Genomic DNA, 20,483 nt, shown 5'->3' with positions numbered 1-20,483 from the left:
ATGGTCTCGTCTCTTCTTACCTGATGACAATTTTGTTTTCGTGTTCGATAGTCAATACTGACTGACTAACACCGGACCGAGTAGGCAGGCAACGCCCGACGCGCCTCAGCAGAGACCGAGCCGCTTTCTTGCAACGTCTGGCTCGACGAAGCACCGTATCACGGGAACGGGCAGCATAATGGCACTCGCACGAACCTATGCCAGAGATTCTTCATTGATCGTCTCGTGACAAAGTGAAACTTATGTTCCCGATATTAAGAGACTAAGCACGAAAATGGTATGAGATGCGTATCATGGGACATGAATATGATGCATGGAGCACATGGAACTAGAGCTTCATCTCATCAATCTGTGGGAGCTGATTGATTGATTGATTTGTGAGGTTTAACGTCCCAAAACCACCATTTAATTATGAGAGACGCCGTAGTGGAGGGCTCCGGAAATTTTGACCACCTGGGGTTCTTTAACGTGCACCCAAATCAGAGCAAATCTGTGGGAGCCTGCTTGAGTAATGGGACAAAGCCATTTCCACCGCCACAGGTCGGGACCAGTGATCCAGTATTTCTTTTGAAAAGCGCCGATTGTTCCTACTTGCAGAGCCGGGCTCTTCCCCAGACTTCTCTTATAACGCTTGACATACATGGTTTACCTCGCGATTTGCAACAACAGGTTCCGCTTGAATGCCACCAACTCTGGAGATATTGCTGCAGTATCTCCAAGATACGGCCTGTCATTGGTCAGGGAGGACAGCAGAGTCACACGGAGATATCTATGGGAAAGGAGCAATAGGAAACAGGGGATTTAGTGCACAGGAATCGACGCCTTCACATTCGGCATGGCAGAAAGATTCGTTGCACACTACCGAAATGGAGTCCATGACCGAGGAACGCATTTCGCGCAGGTAAGAAAACAATGATTGTTTGAATTATTTGTGGGGTTTAACGTCCAAAACATTGATTGTTTGAATTATTTGTGAGGTTTAACGTCCCTAATCAACCATATGATTTTGAGAGAGGCTGTAGTGGAGGGCACCGAAAGTTTTGACCACCTGGGGTTTTTTAACGTGCCCTCAAATCTGAGCACACGAGCCAACAACATTTCCGCCTCCGTCAGAAATGCAGCCACGACAGCTGGGATTCAATCCCGCGACCTGCGGGTCATCAGCCGAGTACCTTAGCCATTAGACCACCGCAGCAGGGCATAAGAAAACAACTAGTAAATGAGGGTCTTCAGTCTGACCCTAAGACACAAAACTGACCTGTTTGATTTCTGCAGGCTTGCTGCATGTAGACCTTCAGGTTAAGGGACATCACATCCGATCAATGATAGACAGTGGGGCGTCTGTATCAATCGTTAGGTTGATTGATTTGTGGGGTTTAACGTCCCAAAACCACCATTTGATTATGAGAGACGCCGTAGTGGAGGGCTCCGAAAATTTCGACCACCGGGGGTTCTTTAACGTGCACCCAAATCTGAGTACACGGGCTTCTAACAATTCCGCCTCCATCGAAAATGTAGCCGCCGCAGCCGGGAATCGAACCCGCAACCTGCGGATCAGCAGCCGAGTACCTTAGCCACTAGACTATCGCGGCGGGCATATCAATCGTTAGGAGAAGCAATGCCAATGCTCAATGTGCAATCCGGAGACGGTCTATTCTTGTACGTGGATACGACAGCAGCGAGTAAGAGGACTGTGAGTGGGCATGCCTGTGAGTGGACAAATGGAATATGCCTAACCTGCACACTTTGCCGTTACACACCGACGTGCCTTGCCACATGCCAGTCAAGGCCGGCTGCTTAATTGCTGCACCATCGCTACCGAGGATCCGATCAACTTATCTGGCTCTTAATTGTGCCAGTGAATGACTAGCAATCATTGAGGACTGTCACTTGTGCCCGGGCACAGACTTCAACAAACCGCCGCGCCACCACATCGCTACAAAAAGGACAGCTTGGCATCCGCTCTCTGGGATTTGCGACCACAAATGGCATATGCCTAATGTGTACGTTTTGCCGTTATAGGTAGGTTTTCTTTATTCATACCGCATTCATTCTGCCTTGTGGCCGCTACTCCTCATTTTTTCACCTTTAGTTTTGTACAAATGGGTATTGACGTGTGCACGTACCGAGCGCGCATTGGTTCTTTTCTTGCTTGGGGAACGTGTCGGTGCTCTCATAAAGACCGTTTTAGTGCCGAAGCTAGCTTTTTACGTAAGCTTTGCCCTAGGTATTCCTCACTTTTGATGTCTGTGTGCCTTGAGATGCTCTTGATTTGTGCGGGCAATGTAGAAACGAACCCAGGCCCCGAGATTGACGACGTATTCGTACTGCTTAAAGAGTGTCGTGTTGAGACCACAGTATCATTGACAGCTATCGGTAAGCTAATTACCGACATCATTGCGCGTGTGTCATTTATTGAACGAAGTCTGACTAATGTGTCCAAATTGAAAAAAGGCTTTGACGCTGTGACGGGAAATATTTAGGAGTGTAAGGCAAACTTACGTAAAACAAACAATGAGCCAATAGACATAGTAGAAGACATGAACAACCAAATGCGAATTAACAATTTGATTATCAAATGCCTCCCTGAAACTGAACATGAGGGATATGTGGAGTCCGAAAGAATTGCTAAGGAATTTTTAGACGCTCATCTTGACATTCAGGCGCATTACTTATAAAGAGCTCACCGCCTCGGCCAGCGTCATCCTGGTAAACATCAACCAATTATTGTTAAATTCCTAAACTTCAAAACGAAAACAGAAATTCTAAACAATGCATCCAAGTTAAAAGACCTCAAATCACCAAAACTCTGGTTAGACGACGATTTCTCCCCTAAAGAACTGCATGAAAGGAAAAAGCTGCGCGATTTCGCCAAGGAGCACCGCAGAGACAATGAGCGGTTTACTGTGCGGTACAACAAACTACATAAGAAAAGCAGTATTTATCGCTACGATTCAGCCTCAGATTGTGTCTTTCGCGTCAATGCACGACCAGAGCTGACAAAGAAGTGACGCCATGGTGAACAAGGCAAGAAAGCCCCCACATCAGCTCTAATTTGCTTGCTCCTGGCGAATTTCCGCAGTATATTTCATAAACTTGATATTTTAAGAGCAATCATGCACACTTGTTCAACGGATATTCTCATCAGAACGGAAACTTGGCTTTCCATCGATATCGCCGACAGCAAGTTGATGTTCCCTCCAAATTTCGTGCTTTTTCGGCCAGACAGGGTCAGATCTAGAGGTGAAGGAGTTCTTATAGCAATAAAACAGCAATTTCATCTGTCACTCGTAGAAATTGAATCGCCCTTGGAATTATTCTAGATATCTGTTCGTTTTCGCCATGTTCATTGCATCATTGGTGTCTGCTACCAGCCGCCAGATCGTCGATGTGACTTCATTGATGTTTTCAGTGATGCTACTGAACAGGTCATGAAGAAGTTTCCTCGGTGTTTCTTGATCATATGCGGTGCCTTCAATTATCCTGGCATAAACTGGAAGACGTTATCAATTACTGCCAAGAGTAACCGCGCGGAGCACCTGCATTTTATTCAGTGCCTTCAGTATCATCACCTCACCCAAGTAGTGCATGAAACCACTCGCGGTAATCACACATTAGACCTAATGTTGATTAACAATCAGGACTTGGCACATATTCATATCTTGGAAGAAATAAGTGATCACAGAGCCGTACATTGCTCATTCACTACACCAGGCTTGGACAAAACAAAATAACAAAAGGAATACTTAACTATGCGCAGGCAGACAACAATAAATTAATGGCATGTTACAACAATTTTTAGTTGAATTTCAGCCAAACTACGCAAACCGTACAACCGATGAGAACTGGTGCATACTTCGCAATCACCTTTAAACGAATAGAAAATTCATGTGTGCCCAGACTCACGATAAGCTCACGTGTAAGTGATGCATGGTTCACTCGTGATGCAAAGACATGCATTACCAGGAAGAAAAGGGCATATCGAAAAGCAACTCAGTCCGATAAGTCAGATGACCGGCAAAATCATAAAAAAAATCTCGAAAAAACAGAAAAAGCAATTATTGAAGCAAAAAATTTATATTTCAACTGCACTCTACCAAACCTGTTAAAAACAGATCCAAAAAGGTTTTGGAATGTAGTTAACCCCAAACAATATCGGTTGGTGCCATCTATGTTAGGTGCCAACAAACGGCGACGCGCTAACATCATATGAGTGTGCCGAGCAATTTAATAAGTACTTTGCCGGTGTCTACACAGATGAAGATCCTTTTGATAGTTCCTTGACCCTTCCGCAACCAGCTATTCCGTTTAGCTTTCCATCAATCATTATATCCTCCAACGATGCAAAACGCCCTATTGACTGCTTACCGTTCAAGATCAGCCCAGGCCCGGATGGCATCAGCGCTAAACTTTTAAAATTAACCAATCACATCTCAGCATTTGTACTTTCTTTACTATTCCAACAGTCACTTTGCCCTGGATGCGTACCAGAAGGCTGGAAAATAGCTCATGTTCTGCCCATACCTATGAGTGGTGATAACACTGTCGTCAATAACCACCGTCCTATATCATTGACCTCAATTAGTTGCAAACTGCTAGAACACATAACCTACACACACACACATAATGGCGCATCTCAACCGAAATAATCTCATAAACAATCAGCATGTTTTCCATCCAAAACTCTCATACCAAACACAGCTTTACGAGCTTGTAACTGACATTCACACATCACTGCACTGGTTTCTTATTGCTGACAGAATTTTTATTGATTTTTCAAAGGCCTTCGACTGCGTACCTCATAAACTACTATCACTAAATATACGTAATCTCGAACTTGACTGCAAAACCACACAATGTCTTGAGGAATATCTAAAAAAATCGTTCTCAGGTAGTTAAATTAAATGGTTATATATCTGGTCCAACACTTGTCAAGTTTGGTGTCCCTCAAGGAACAGTAATAAGTGCGCTTTTATTTTTAGTATACATTAATGACAAAGAATCAAATATCAGTTCAACAATTCACCTTTTCGCAGACGATTGCATTACATACAGAAATATAGGTGGTCCTCATAACGTTATAACTCTGCAATTTGACCTTCATAAGTGAACACAACAGTGCAGCAGGTGGCAGATGCAAATTAATGTAGAAAAGACTACACTTGGTATTCGGTTCTGTTTTGAAGGCACTATGTATACTTATGTACTAATATAATAGTACACTCAGTTACAACGATAAAATACCTCGGCTTCATCAATTCAAGACTAACATGGACTGACCACATAGAACACATACATATTACTTGTAAAGCGCAGAAGAAACTAGGCTTTCTGAAACGACGTTTACATCTAGCCGACAGGGACATTAGGTTCGAAGCATACAATTTTCTTGTGCGCCCTTCACTGGAATATGCATCAATTATTTGGCATCCCCACCAGATCACACTAATCTACTGGAAGCCGTTCAGAATAAAGCAGCTCGGCTCATCTTATCACACTCACGATTTCAAAGTGTTTCATCTTTAAAAGCAGAGCTGGATATGCCACCACTTGCTGTGCAGAGGCAATTTTCAAGATTATCCTTTTTCCATACCCTGTATCACTCTAACATCATTTGCCTGAACGCATATTTCACTGCCACCTCATACTTCTAGTCACACCGATCATTCTTTCAAAGTCAACCCTATCTTCGCCCATACAGAAAAATTCAGAAATTCACTATTACTTTTATCGATACAGGAATGGAATGAATTACCTTCCAGAATTACCACAATAACAGAGCTTTCTTTGTTTATTTCAGCATTACTAACCTATTTGCAGCCCTGTTACTTTCATTCATAATTGCTTCATCTGATGTTTACTTATGTTGTTCTGCTTGCCTTGTCACTACGTTCTACGAATTTCTGTACTATATATATAGCATTGCATTAACCTGAAATTATTCATTCACTGTAAAAATTGTGCTCTCTTTATGTTTCCCCCCCCCTTATGTATTGCCCCTGGTGGGCCTTTAGGGTACTTGAATAAATAAAAATAAACAAAAAATAAAATGATGTACTATTCTGAAACTGCAGAAGTTCTTCGACTAGGTGTATACGATGTGGCACATGACTTATTTTTCACCCAGATATGAAGTTGCTGAGACTTAATATTGCTACTTACCAGTGGGATAGCGGTCAACACATTGAAGAAGAGGATGACAGCAGATAGTGGCGCGAGATCTTCATATGGACAGCTCGGCTCAGCTAACCAGTATTAAATACTGTGATGATCAAGAAATGCGTCACAGCAAACTGGCAGCATGAACTAAGGAGAGAAAGAGGAAAAAGAGAATATAGAACAGCCGGCCCAGAAACGGATGCTGTCTCTGTGTTTAAATTATTTACAATGGTGCAGTCTATAACACAACCTGCCAGCTGAAGCCATCGGCCTTCGTGGGTCATAGGTAGCTGGGTTTCTCCATCTAACAAACGCCGTACATGCTTCCTCGATCATGCACACCACAAGCCTACGACTGCGGGTAAGGTCTGCGCCACCATCCCGGCACGGCGTCCCAGCCTCCTTAGTGGTCGACGGGTTGGCTTACTATGCCACCGTCAATATGTCGCACAAACTCTTGTTTTCCGGGGACGCTGTTCACGCTTCCCGTGGCGACGAGCTCTCGCTAGGACTCTATTGGCGCCTGAGCTGTTCATTACGGGTGCTGCCAATGATGTTGATGGTGACTCTGCCGCAGTCAGCCCAGCTATCAGCTTGTCCTTGACGAGCATTGTCACCGGCTCCATATGTGGCTCATAATACAGCGCCGTGCACCTGCGATGTACCATTGCACGACTCCGTGGCATGGACAACGCCTTCACGGCATTGAACTCGGAGATATTTTCTACCGCTCTGCCGGCAGTAAGCGCTGCCGACGCCACACTGAACCTAGCCGCGTCCTACGACCTGAAGGCCGGCCCACCTGAGCAAGGTGGAGAACTCTGGGATAACCTCTGGCAACTCTCAGACCAGCTAGGCTGCTTCGGATCGGCAATTTTTCAATTTTTGCCAGTGATTCCATCTTCACATGCTGCCGGTGACATCTCGCAGTTCCGCGACCAGATTATCTGTGTCTCCAACGAGCCCAACGGGGCCTTCACCAAGGACGGTGCGCAGGAGAACACCACCTGGAGGCTGCAATGTGCATTGCGACCCACCTTTAGAGAGTGTTGCAACCTGCTCAGGGACACGCACACAACCAGAAGGTACCAGTCATTCCAAAGCCTCGTCCTCACCTTTTAAAACATTCGTTGACCCAATGCGCAGGTGCTCACACACTGCTGAGTGAGACGCCGTCGAAAAAAATCAAAGCGACAGATGATGCAACATCCATCAAGGGTCAGTGCGTTTTGACTAGCGGGTATCCAAGCACGACTGAGCCTACACCCCATTCATAAGAAGCTAATATACACCAGGCCCTGCCCCCGCACATGCATCTAGGCTACAGATGGTTTAACCGACCAGGTGCCGATCTTGGCAGTGCTGCGTCAAGGTTGCCCACTGAGCAGATTGCCTTTCAGCCTTGTGGTGACCCAGTCATCTGTGCTGTCTAGGGTTCCGACTCTAGTCACAACATCCTGCCTTGCGCAGAGGACCCGACGCCACTTGCTTCGACACCTCACCGGCTGCAGCATCGTATTGACCCGATCGAGACTCTAGCTGCTGCCCTGGGCCTGTCCCTCGACCCCGCCAAATGTGCGTGCTTACACGTGGTCCGTTCCACTCCATGGACACTAGACCGGCAGTGTTCACGGTTGCGGGTGTCTCCATCACCACACTTTGACACTTCGAGCCTCGGCAATTCCTGGGACGCCCGGTCGGCTTTCGTTTCACGACCAGTGTCAGCTCTGTCATTGACACTGCTATCACTCAAGCCCGGGCGATCCTTTCGACGATTTTGGCGCCATGGCAGTGTGTATACGCACTCTGGACCATTGTCTGCCCGGCGCTCAACTTCCCGATGCGGTGCAGTGTCCTTTCCAAAACTGACTGGGGGCGCCTTGACGACGCCATCCGGCCGCTGGTCAAGCGTACGCTCTACCTTCCCAGCAACACTGCCGTGCTATACCTCTAAAGGTCCACTTCAAGTGGTGCTGTCGGGCTTCCTGTTGCAGCGAAACTCAGCGACCTCTGCCGCATCGACTCCACCTACACGCTTCTCACGTCCCTGGATGCCGAGCTCCGGGACATGGCTCTGGCCGATGCCTATGCTCTCGCCTCCGCCCGTCTAGGCTGAGAGGTCACCTGCGTAGACTCCTCAGTGGACGAACGTATAAAGCATTACCAGCCTACTCTAACACGCCATTTCAAGTAGCTCCTCTGAACTTCGTGGAAATCCGGAAAAAGCTAAAGGTGGTCAGAAGACTCAAGCTTTCGCGTTTCGCATTAACGAGTTAACTAGTTAGATGGCCGCAGGGATGGACAAAGAACGTACTAACAGCGTAATGATTTTTTTGAGCAGCAAGATGTTCGACAACATTAAAGTAAGTGTCTCAGACAATGGACCTACTACGTTTTGAAGTTGGCGGCTACAGGATTGGGCCGAAAAGCGTAAAATCAAAAAGAAAGCTTAAGTTTAGGTTCAGTAGGCCACGTCGCGGTGCTTACAACCGACGCCGCAGCGTTTTTTCTCCCGCAGCATGAGTGCCTCTATATCATCCTAACTCAGGTGCGCCAGGCAGTAAGTGTCTTAAAGAATATTTGACCTCATTGTCGAGGAAAGATCCCAGCACCTATCGCATGGCAGGTGAGAAAGCGCGAACATTTGGGGCGCGCACGTTCACCATCCCTTTTGAGTGGCTACAACTACGGTGGTATACTACAGCAGCTAAAAATATGGCCATAATCCGGCTAGCACTCTTGAATTCCCTTAGATTGGCCTTGAACAACACGTACTTCTATATTGATCTACCAGATGGCGCAACACGCTTCATGTTCGGTACGTACGCGGGTACTACCAGTACTAAAGGCCCATTCGTGGCAAACGACGCTACGTAAACCAAGGCGATTGCGTGATGCATACGTAGCGCCATTCCGAAAGTACTTGTAGTTGTCTCGAGAAACCTCGGGTGATATATAACACTCATGTACATGACTTCGTGCATCGGCTGCTGTGCTCACGCTCCTATGCTTGCCTGCTCAAGTGATATTGCTTGGCGAAGTAGTTGCGAGACGCCTCGGGCGATATTTAACACTCATGTGCATGCAGTCGGTCATAAACATCACCGAGATGGTGTACATCGCTCCGGGCAGTTCCTGTTCTAACTATTGTCGTCAGTTTTATTCTCGACTCCTGCTGGGCAATACATCTGCATCGTAGGATCTATCTATTGACCACACTGAGTTTGATTTTATATATGCAATAAATGCCATATCAGCAGCGATTGCTCATTCTTGCTACTCTGTGTGGCACAACCTTTTGGATGCGTAGGGGAGTGTGAAGAGTGGGGGACTTTTCATGTACTTGAGAAGGAGAAACAAAAACAAAATGAACTTTTGACCAACAATAAGCAGTTAGGCCGTAAGCAGAGAAGCTAACAAGGAGCGGTGTTTGTACTTGCTACTACTAAAACATATAGCCGTCCTGTTCCTTACTGGAGCATCTGATGAGCTCAAATGACTACCAACTTCGCGAAAACACGATCATACTGGTGATCACAAGCGAGGCCTATGGACCAGCCATAGGCTACGTGATCCACTGGTCCTTTTGTCTAAGGTCAGAGAACCTGCAGCAATCTGAGCAGGCCTGCGTCAGTTCTTGGTCGTCATGAAAACTGTGGTCCAAGTATACATCCACGCACTAAATCAGCTGTCACATCCACATTATCTGTGGTTGCCGTGGCGACTAATGATGCATAGAGGCATAAAGAAGCAAATTCTTGCGTTGAGCTGCCACACGAATGGTGGTCTGTGAGTGACTTGTGCCGAGTGATGCGTGAACGAAAGGCACTTCAGTCAATAACAGTGAAGCGAAAACCTGTAATGCGTAGTATTACCACTATACGATTGATTGATTTGTGGGGTTTAACGTCCCAAAACCACCATTTGATTATCAGAGACGCCGTAGTGGAGGGCTCCGGAAATTTTGACCACCTGGGGTTCTTTAACGTGCACCCAAATCCGAGTGGGCCTACAACATTCCCGCCTCCATCGGAGATGCAGCCCCCACAGCCAATATTAGCACTTTACGGATCATTAACTCGTCAACTTACGAAACTTTTTGTCTATGTATTACTTGTTATGCTCTCATAAAATTTGTGTTCCGAGTATATGCCCCATCCTTTATTTCTCGAGCGCCTGGCACCACGAGTGTTTTCAGTGCGAAATACAAAGACCTCCACTAATTGCCTAAGGACGGAAGAATGGAAAAAACTTTATTAAAAAAATTAAAAAGAAACCCTGCAGGGGAGCAGCCGGTCTCAGGCCACCTTGACGTTTTGTGCGGTGAGGTATAGCCTTTCCACCGCTGTCCATGCCCGCTCGATTGCCCACAGTTGGTCGTACAGATCTGAGCTAGTCAGTGCACTTAGCCAATGCTCCTCCAGAAAGTCTGGTTTTATATTGTCATCTCCGTATATTACTATGACCTGTGTGCATTGCCATAGAATATGTGCCATATCTGCGTGTTCGTGCTTGCAGAGGGTACAACTTGTTTGCGGGTATTATCTGGAATTTACTTTGTTTAGGTGTACTGGATTTGAAAAGGTTCTGGTTTGCAATCTTCGCCAATCTGTTTCTTGAGATCTGTCTAGGTGTTTGTATGGTAGCAGATATTCTTCTCGTTGTCGCTTATAATGTGCCCATATGTCATGATACGTGACCAGTCTGTCTCTGTCGTCTTGTATCCCATATTCATCAATGTGGACTCCCAGGCGTAACAATGCTCACACAGGCGAAAAGTGCATGCATAGAAGGAAAAGTTTTAGAACACGAGTCCCGCTCCTCTGTCTTTACTCTCATTAAAGAACAATCTTCTCTACCTTCAGACATTCTAACAAAAGTATAGCCAGCTTCTGTGAGCGAAGGCCTTTTGACAGCCTTTTGAATGCATGTAGCGCACAAGTGTGACTTTCATCAACTGTGGAATGCCTTCAAAGTAAAATTGGGTAATCATGCAAACAAACATATACCAAACGAACGTTTTTCAAAACTTGAACAATTTAACAAAACAACAAATATATCATTCATTATATTATTTATAAAAAGAAAGGAAGTTTTGTGCAGTATAGGAAAACAAAGAGCAAGCCTCCTTATGAGAGGTTGACACAAAGAACGCTTCATGATATGCTCAGCAGTAAGGTCGCGAAAGAAATTTATTTTAAGGAACTCAATAAAAGGTTAAAAACCAATCCTAAGCTCTTATGGAAGTATTGAAAGGGGTGCGGAAACAGTGATATGGGCATTCCAGAAATCGTTTGAAATAAGTCATCAGAGAAGACGAAGCCAAGGAAATATATTCAAATAAGTTCTTTTGTTCAGTGTTTATTCCAGTAAAATGAGACAGTTTAACGACACCTGTTAGCAATGTGTCGCCTAAGGCACAGATGGGGAGCTCCACGTGCCCGGTACTAAAACGTTGTAGCAATGGGATGAAACCAGGGTATCTCACGACATGCGATTAGGTACTGCGCTGTGACCATCTTTCTTCAACTTTTTGTTATATTTGCGCATTCACTCTGCACCACTGAACTTCCTTACGACTAAGTTGGTTCGAAAAGAACATATCCAAAATAAGAGGCTTCTTTTTTAAAGATGTATCCAAATTAATGGAACACATAATTTACTCAGCTGCCGTGAATCGCCTCACAAGGAACAATATCCTCACAAGGAACAATATCCTAGTTGAAGAACAACATGGCTTCCGTAAAGGCTTGTTCTCCACTACGCAACTTCTACAACTGTATTACGAACTAGGGTGTGAAATTGATGTCGAGAGCACGCGGCCACCCTCCCACTTCTTATTTATGAACTTCAGCAAATAAGTATACACAGTGATATTATCAAGTGGACTGAAAATTTTTTTGTCGGAGTGCAGCTAGTGTGTTGTTATTAATGAAGAAAAACACAGTCTCCCTAATGTCTCCTCGAGAGTTTCACTAGTCTCTACATTGGGACATATGTTATTTTTCATATATACTAACGACAAAGTTTCGGTATTTTGTCCACAATACGTTTGTAGGTGACTGCGTGGTGTAGCGAAATGGATCTTGTGAGCAGGACACTACAGCAATTCACGAAGCCTTCAGTACAATTCATGACTGTTGTAAACAGTGTAACATGAGTCTAAACGCTACCGAGTGCATCCACATGTGTTTCACTAAAGAACAAAAAGATAAATAACTACTGTATACTAAGGAGTCGTTACGACAACTGATGTTTCTAAATACTTGTGTCACGTTTTCTGCTGATTGTACATGAATTGTGCATAATAGTGAAATAGTTGATAAGGCTGGACGGATACTGAATTTGTTGAAGAATACTTAAGATTTCATGAGGCAGAAATAACACGATTTTGTGCTATGTGTAAGACCAATATTAGAGTATGCATGCTCACTCTGGGTTCATTAGAGGCCGGTCTGACTTCTCAGATGGAAAGTATTCAAAACAGGGCAGCCAGTTATATCCAGAGCAGGAACTGTAGGACAGACAGTGCCACAATGATGAAACAGGACTTGAAGTTGCAGTTCTTTTGTTAATTGTGCCAGAGCTCTTCGGCACAGTCTAGCATAAATAAATAGGCATATTTCCATACACGTTCAGCACGGGCCACCACCTCTGGCTAAAACAACAACTAAGTGGATCCACCTGTCTGCCAATGCTTGTAAGCGGTGTTCAACAGGCCTCACGTCTTGCAGGGGAGGGGATGGTCTAATTTGAAAGTACGCATCCGTGACACTCCCGCGAATGCAGTAGAACGGCCGTCCCTGCGCATCGGAAGTGTCGAGGAAAAAAGAAATACACTGTGGTGGTGGGACTATATGATGTTACTCGTCTAGCTACTGCGATACACCACCTGTCTGTAAGGGCAGAAGACTGCTTCCGTGCATATACGTGCGCAGTAATCACTCTTTGAAGAAGGGGGGGGGGGGAGGAGCCTGCCAGGTTCTGAGCCAAAGTTTTTGAACCATCTACCTTCCCCTGATTTGTATCCGTTGGTCAAGCCCAAAACTAACCACCTTCATGATGAACGAAAATTAAAATGAATTGTCAATGTGCGTCCCAATGACCACCATTCACGTAAATTATTCTTGGAATGCAACATCGACAAAAGGAGGTGTCGGTTGTCATTATCGTCAAAAACGTGCACGGCCACGAAAAAAAATTTGACATGTCCGAATGAGCAACATTTAAGCGCTAACTTTGTGCTACCTGCTCGGTTGATGGAACAGCAGGTCAGTTCTCGGCCCTCCAGTGCGTACGTTTGTGCCGTGTTTATGCACAACCCCTGTCACAAAACGAGCGCTCAAAAAGGGCGCGCCGCCAAATTCTCGCGACAAAGCGCCGGAGAGACGCCTCGAAGTCAAGAAAAAAAAGAAAACAAGCATCCAAGGACTCCCCGGGCGCGCGTCCCTCTCCCCTCGGAAGCGTAGGTTTGCCGATGAACCTCCTCACATTGGCGGCCGAGCAAGCCTTGGAAAGTTCTCGATGGAAAGGGGCGTGGTGATGCCGGGTTGCGTCATCTGTCGTGGACGGCCGTCGAACCGTCTCGCGCTTTCCCCCAGCCTTCGCTGCGCATCGCGCCGACGAAATGATGAGAACTTTCTTGAATCTCGCGCGGAAAGTAATCAACCGAGCAGTACAGATGGGAAATCAGGAGAGGAAGGAATTTCACGCCAGTGTGCGTAGGGTATTCTGCCGTGTAGTCGGCGAATGTTTTGTCCTCAGTGACAAAGCAGGAGAAGAAGGAAGTTAGCGCCAGTGTGCGTGGAGTTATTCCGCCGCGTCTGTCGGTGAAGGTTTTGTCCTTAGTGATAAAGCAGGAGAAGAAGAAAGTATGCGCCAGAGTGCGTAGGGTGTTCCGCCTTGTGGGCGAAGCCTTTTGTCTTCCGTAAAAAAGGAGGAGAAGAAGAGAATTTCCACCTGAGGGGTGAAGACTCGAGCTACAGGCAAGAGTGTGTGTCTACCGCTATCGAGCGAAGACGCGTGGCAACAGCTGCGTGTGTGAAGCCAACGTGTTACCGGCGAAGAAGTTTGGAGCCTGGAGAGCGGCCAATTGAAGACGCGAGGTTTCCTGGAAGAGAAACTTCGGGGGCATCGGAACGACAACAACTCTGGACTTTGAGTGAGTGATGCTCGGAAGAGTATCATCCAGACTTTTGTTCCAAGAACTTTGGACTGAATAAGTTTTCTAACTCTTTAGTCTTTAAGTGTCTTGGTTGTTCGATGCATGCGACTGAATTGTAGTGCGTATTGTTGTCTGTGTCCGTTCTTTCGAGTGTGGCTGATTGTACTGTGTAGTACATTGTTTGATTGGTGACATATTGTATTCAACTATTGTCGAGTGTGCATACTTGTGTATCGTTTTGATCTGTCATAATTGAGAATATAATTTTGTTTTCTTTATCCACTCTCGGCTCTGACTTGTTCTTTGGGCCACAGCCGGCGTCCGCTGGCGCCCCGAATAGGACCACTTCTAATTGTCCACGCTTTCGTGGTGCGGTTCGGGGGCCGATACTTTGGCCCTTGGAATTCGCTCGGCGATCGCCTCCCAAATTAACGGGACCCCAGACAACCCCCCCCCTCCCCGTGTTCATACCGTGTTGTTGAGTGGTCTGAAAGAGCAATCTGGTTCACCTGCAACAGAGCAGGCCGCCGTGAACTCCCTAAGGTGCATGAGTCCTGGTTTTCTACAACAATTGCAGCCGGGGTCTTGTCTTGAAGGCGCGTGGTGTCACTCCGAAACCTCATGAGAGCAGTTGACCATAAAATAATATCCCCTGTGGGCAGAAAGAAAAGCTAGATTCGCGGCTGTCTACGGGTAGCCAATATGACGCGGTGTTGTGTTAAACTGCGGAAACGCATGCAGGTAGAAGGAACGTGGGCTCACCATGGAGTAGTGTGTTGTCACCTTTGGATGTCTTTCCCAACGTGCTTCATTCATTGATTCGTAAGGCATGAGCAATAACCAGCCGCTCCACGCCTTTTCCGCGGCGCAGCTGCACTCGAAGGTGAACCTGGAATGGTGCATGGGCGCAGGCATTAAAACTTGGGGCACCCAGAAAGGCATAGAAACTACAGCCACAAGATTTAGGTAAATTAGAGTTACTGTATATGCTACCATTAGATAGCATAGTATATAGAGTAACTCTAAGGTAACTATTGCCACAAGGCAATAATGAGATTGGGGCATAAAGCAGTAGAGCTTCTCTGCCTGGAAAAAAAGACTACGAGGTGGATCGAGGCTGGTTTCAGCCCGCCAGTGTGCCAGGCAGTGTCGTCACTTGTAAACGTCAAAAATACCTGCAAATATATATTTTCTTGTAAGATTACTGGTGGAGGTGCTGGGTACGTCTACCTGGCTATCCTGGCAAACCAACACGGAAGTTCGGAGTTGTCACCGCCTTCATTTTCCTGCAATGACTCAACAGAACCACCCACAAAAGCAACAGCAGCCGCAGCAGCAGTAGCAGCTGCCTCCTCTGATTCTCCTGCCTCCACGAGACCCCGGAACCTTCTCGGGCATAGGCAAGGACAAGGTGAATTTTGAAGATTGGGTCGCATTGTACGAGCGCGTGAGCGAATACTATAGATGGGACCCCACAATGATGCTGGCCAACATTGTATTTTACTTGCGGGTTACGGCGCTCACCTGGTATGAGACGCATGAGTCGAAGTTGACAGGCTGGGACATTTGCAAACTGAAGCTTGTCGAGTTGTTCAGCAGGCCATTTGGGCGACAGTGGGCCGCGAGGAAAGACCTGGAATGTCCATGCAGACATCGACGGAATCATACGTATCTTACATACAGGACGTATTAGGCCTCTGTCGAAAGGTGGACGAGAACATCAGCAAAACTGATCAAATCGCCCACATATTAAAAGGAATTGCCGATGACGCCTTCAATCTGTTGATCGTTAAAGATTCGGCCACCGTCGACGCGGTTGTGAAGGAATGTCAGCGCTTCGAGCACGCCAGGAACCATCGCATAAACCGCCAGTTTGCGCGTCTGCCTAATACTGCAGCCACTGCGACTTGCGAAGACAGCCCCAAGTTTACGCAAGCTACATCGTCCGAAAATGCCACCCAAATCGTTCGCCGCGAACTCGAACGGCAATGGCTCCTGCAGCCATCGCTTCCGACGGTCCTCAGGACAACGCATACAAGCCGTCGTTCGCCAAGAAATAGCAAATCTCAGCATCGCACCTGTTTGCGCTGTTCGCACTACCGAGAGCTCATCTTCTGTTAACCAGATTCTGGTGTACCCTTCACGCTACCCTTCCCGCTACTGGAACCCTGCTGAATGGAGAACGTCGGATGATAGACCGATCTATTTTCGCTGCTCACACGCCGGCCACATTGCACGCTACTGTCGCAATCATTGGGCATCCAATTCATTTTAGAACACTCGGACATGGCGTCATACTTAAGGCCACTCTCGCCGGTTTTCTACTACGTACGATCCACAGCCTCCTCCTACTAACTTTCAGGGCCGAAGGTTCAGCCGGTCACCATCACCCCAAGGCCCCCGATTTCTCTCGCCGATTATTTCTCGATCTAGGTCCCCTGCACGAGCTGGGCCCTCAACCTCGGGAAACTAGACCATGCAGCTCCCGAAGGTGACGCTGCATTAATGACCCATTTTGCAAATCCTCTGTTGACGATTTCTACACGCTGCAATATTTTGGACCTTTTGGTGGATGACGTCACCGTTACAGCCCTCATAGACACTGGCGCACAAATTTCATTTATGAGCGCTGCTCTCTATATTAAACTGCAAAAAGTGATCACGTGTCCTATTAACTGTGCAGTAATGCTTGCCGATGGGAGCACATCTACCATTCTCGGCATGTGCACCTGTTGCGTGTGTTTTGCCGGCCGCCAGACCGTCGTATTGTTCACCGTGCTTCAGCAGTGCCCCCATGACGTGATTCTCGGTCTAGGCTTTCTCTCAAGCGCACTCTGCCCTTATCGACTGCTCGACGGGTCTTCTTCAGTTAGAACTGCCTCTGACGCCACTGTTGCCTGTGATGCTCAAAGTCGCCTTTGTGCCACTGAGTTCCTGCATCTTCCGCCGCAAGCTGCGACTTACGTGCAGCTCAGGTGTGATCCACCTGTGCGCGATGGTGAATATGTCATTTCACCTATTATCGACGTTGTGCTAAAGCATTCCATTGCTGTCCCACACACCATGGTGAGAGCACGCCACAACCAGACCCATTTGTCTCTTTTGAACTTAGGTTTCTCCGCGCAAGTGCTGCCTGCTGGTATTAAACTAGGCGTCATGTCGTCGTCGTTGCAAGAGTGTGATACTTCTGAACTGGCGGCTGGGCAACCTACTCCGCCCGTCAACTTGCTCACTGCGCCCAACCTGTCAAGCATTGACATTAAAAAATTATAGCGCCAGATCTTTTGCCCTCCAAAGCACAAGACCTCCACCGTCCGTTGACATCCTATGCGGACATATTTGATGTTGACAACCGCCCTTAAGGCCACACATTAGTTGTGACCCATCACATCAACACTGGCGATGCCAATCCAATGCATCGCCGTCCTTACCATGTCTCCGCTTTCGAACGCTCTGTGATCCAGAAAGAGGTCGAGAAAATGCTCGCCAAAGGCGTCGTCGTACACTCATCTAGTCGTCCATGGGCATCCCCGGTCGTGCTTGTCAAGAAGAAGGACAACACGTGGCGGTTGTTTTGCGTCGACTATAGGCATCTCAGCAAGATCACTAAAACGGACGTTTACCCTTTACCAAGAATAGATGACGCCCTTGACTGCCTTCATGACACAGTTTTTCGTGTCCATTGACTTTCGATCTGGTTATTGGCAGATCGCTGTTGACCAAAGGAACCGAGATAAAACAGCATTTGTAACTCCCGATGGGTTATACCAATTTAAAATAATGCCATTTGGGCTTTGTAATGCGCCGGCCACCTTTGAGCGCATGATGGATTCCCTTCTGCGCGGCTTCGAATGGTCCACTTGCTTATGCTATTTAGATGATATAATTGTTTTTTCACCGACACTGGCAAGCCATCTTGAGCGACTGTCCAGTATTCTCCAAGTATTCCGCGACGCTGGTTTCCAGCTGAACTTCTCCAAATGCCGTTTTAGTCGTCGCGAAATAACTGTACTTGGTCACCTCGTTAACGCATCTGGGGTACAGCCCGACCCGAACAAAATTCGCGCAGTGACTCAATTTCTCGTGCCCTCTTCTGCTAAGGATGTCCGGAGCTTTCTTAGTTTGTGCTCATATTTCCGCCGCTTCATCCGGAATTTCGCCGATATTGCACGGCCTCTCACCGAGCTTCTTAAAAAAGGATGTCCCATTCACTTGGAACTCGCCTCAAAGTGCTAAATTTTCGGTGCTGATTGCAGCCGTCACGACTACGCCAATATTAGCCCACTTCAATCAGACTGCCCCGACAGAAGTTCGTACCGACGCGAGTGGCCACGGAATTGGTGCTGTTTTAGCTCAGCGTCAGCATGGACGTGACTGCGTCATCGCCTACGCCAGCCGCCTTTTATCCCCTGCCGGGAAGAACTATTCCATCACTGAAAGAGAGTGTGTTGCTCTTGTTTGGGCTGTCGCTAAATTTCGTCCGTACCTGTTCGGCTGCAGTTTTACTGTTGTAACTGACCATCATGCACACTGCTGGCTTTCCTCGCTCAAGGATCCCACGGGTCGTCTCGGTCCTTGGTCTCTACGCCTCCAAGAATACACCTTCTCGGTCGTGTATAAATCTGGTCACCTCCATCAAGATGCCGACTGCCTGTCACGGTATCCAGTGGATCCGCAAGACACCACAGAGAGAGCTACTGGGGCTTGCGTCTTATCAATATCAGACTTTCTAGATATCACTGCTGAGCAACGTTGCGACCCGGATTTACTTCCCATCTTAGAAAGCCTGAGTTCCGCTACTCCCCCCACTTCTATGAACTTGTATTTCGTTCATGAAGGTGTTCTCTACCGCCACAACATGCGCCCTAATGTTCCTGACCGCGTTCTCGTCGTGCCTTCCCATTTGCGTGTAGATGTTCTCCAACAGCTTCACGATGAACCTGCCGCTGGTCACCTGGGAGTCACCTGCACTTAGCATCGCGTCCGGCGCCGTTTTTTCTGGCCACGCCTATATCGCTCTGTGCAAAAGTATGTCGCCAGCTGCGACCTTTGTCAACGTCGAAAAAAAAACCAACATCGCTTCCAGCTGGCCTTTTTCACCCTATTGAGATTACTGCTGAAATATTCTACCGCGTAGGGCTCGACCTTCTTGGGCCGTTTCCCACTTCTGCATCCGGGAACAACCATGGCCGACTACGCGACACGTTATGCAATCACCCGCGCTCTTCCAACCAGCTGCGCTACCGATGTCGCCGAATTTTTACTGCATGACATCATTTTGCATCATGGCGCTCCTCGACAGCTCGTTACTGACCAAGGCCGATACTTTTTATCTCATGTCATCCAGGATATTGCCGCGTGCATAGCTGCATTTAGCGGCGAGATAGCGACGACAACGAAGAACACGGATTTGCTCGAGAGGCGCAGCGCAGCAGAGTGAAGAAGATGACAATCTTAGCGGCTTTCTCTGAGAGCGTCTCTACAAGTCCCACTGTCCGTGTTTTTGAATAAACCCTCTGTAATTTATAACCCGCGACACTGGTAGAAGTGTCGCGGGTACTACCACCTTATGATCAGCACCCCTGTGAGAAGCCCCGAGTCCAGCCCTACAAGACAGCCACGCGTGGAGACGCCTGTGCACCGCTCAAGCCGTCGCCTTCAAAATCTTGAACCAGAATTTGGCCTTTTAAAGGAAGCACCACTTCCGACAACCACCCCTACTCGAGAAATGGCAAGGAGTCCTGCACAGGTGACGGTCCAGAATATGCGCATTCCTGAACCATTTCATGGCCGGACGAACGAAGATACGCAAGACTGGCTTGAGCAGTTCGAACGGGTAGCTAAACCAAACTACTGGAGTCTCGATGGAAAGCTCTTCCACGTATACTTCGCCCTTGAAGACGGCGCGAAGACGTGGTTTATAAACCGGGAGGCAACATTGACGACATGGGAGGAGTTTTGTCGTCGGTTTCTTGACACCTTCGGTAACGCGGACCGACGCGAAAACGCACAACGCCTTCTTGAAGGACGCACCCAACAGCTGCAGGAAAGCGTCGCCATGTTTGCTGAGGATATGGTGCACCTGTGCCACCGCGCGGACCCCAACATGCCCGAGACTCAAAAACTAAGCCACCTCATGAGGGGCGTCAAAGAGCAGCTA

Source organism: Rhipicephalus microplus, chromosome 6, assembly GCF_043290135.1.
Source record: "Rhipicephalus microplus isolate Deutch F79 chromosome 6, USDA_Rmic, whole genome shotgun sequence".
In the NCBI taxonomy this organism is placed as follows: domain Eukaryota; kingdom Metazoa; phylum Arthropoda; class Arachnida; order Ixodida; family Ixodidae; genus Rhipicephalus; species Rhipicephalus microplus.
The sequence above is the reverse complement of the archived record's forward strand: the minus strand, read 5'-3'. Positions refer to the sequence as shown.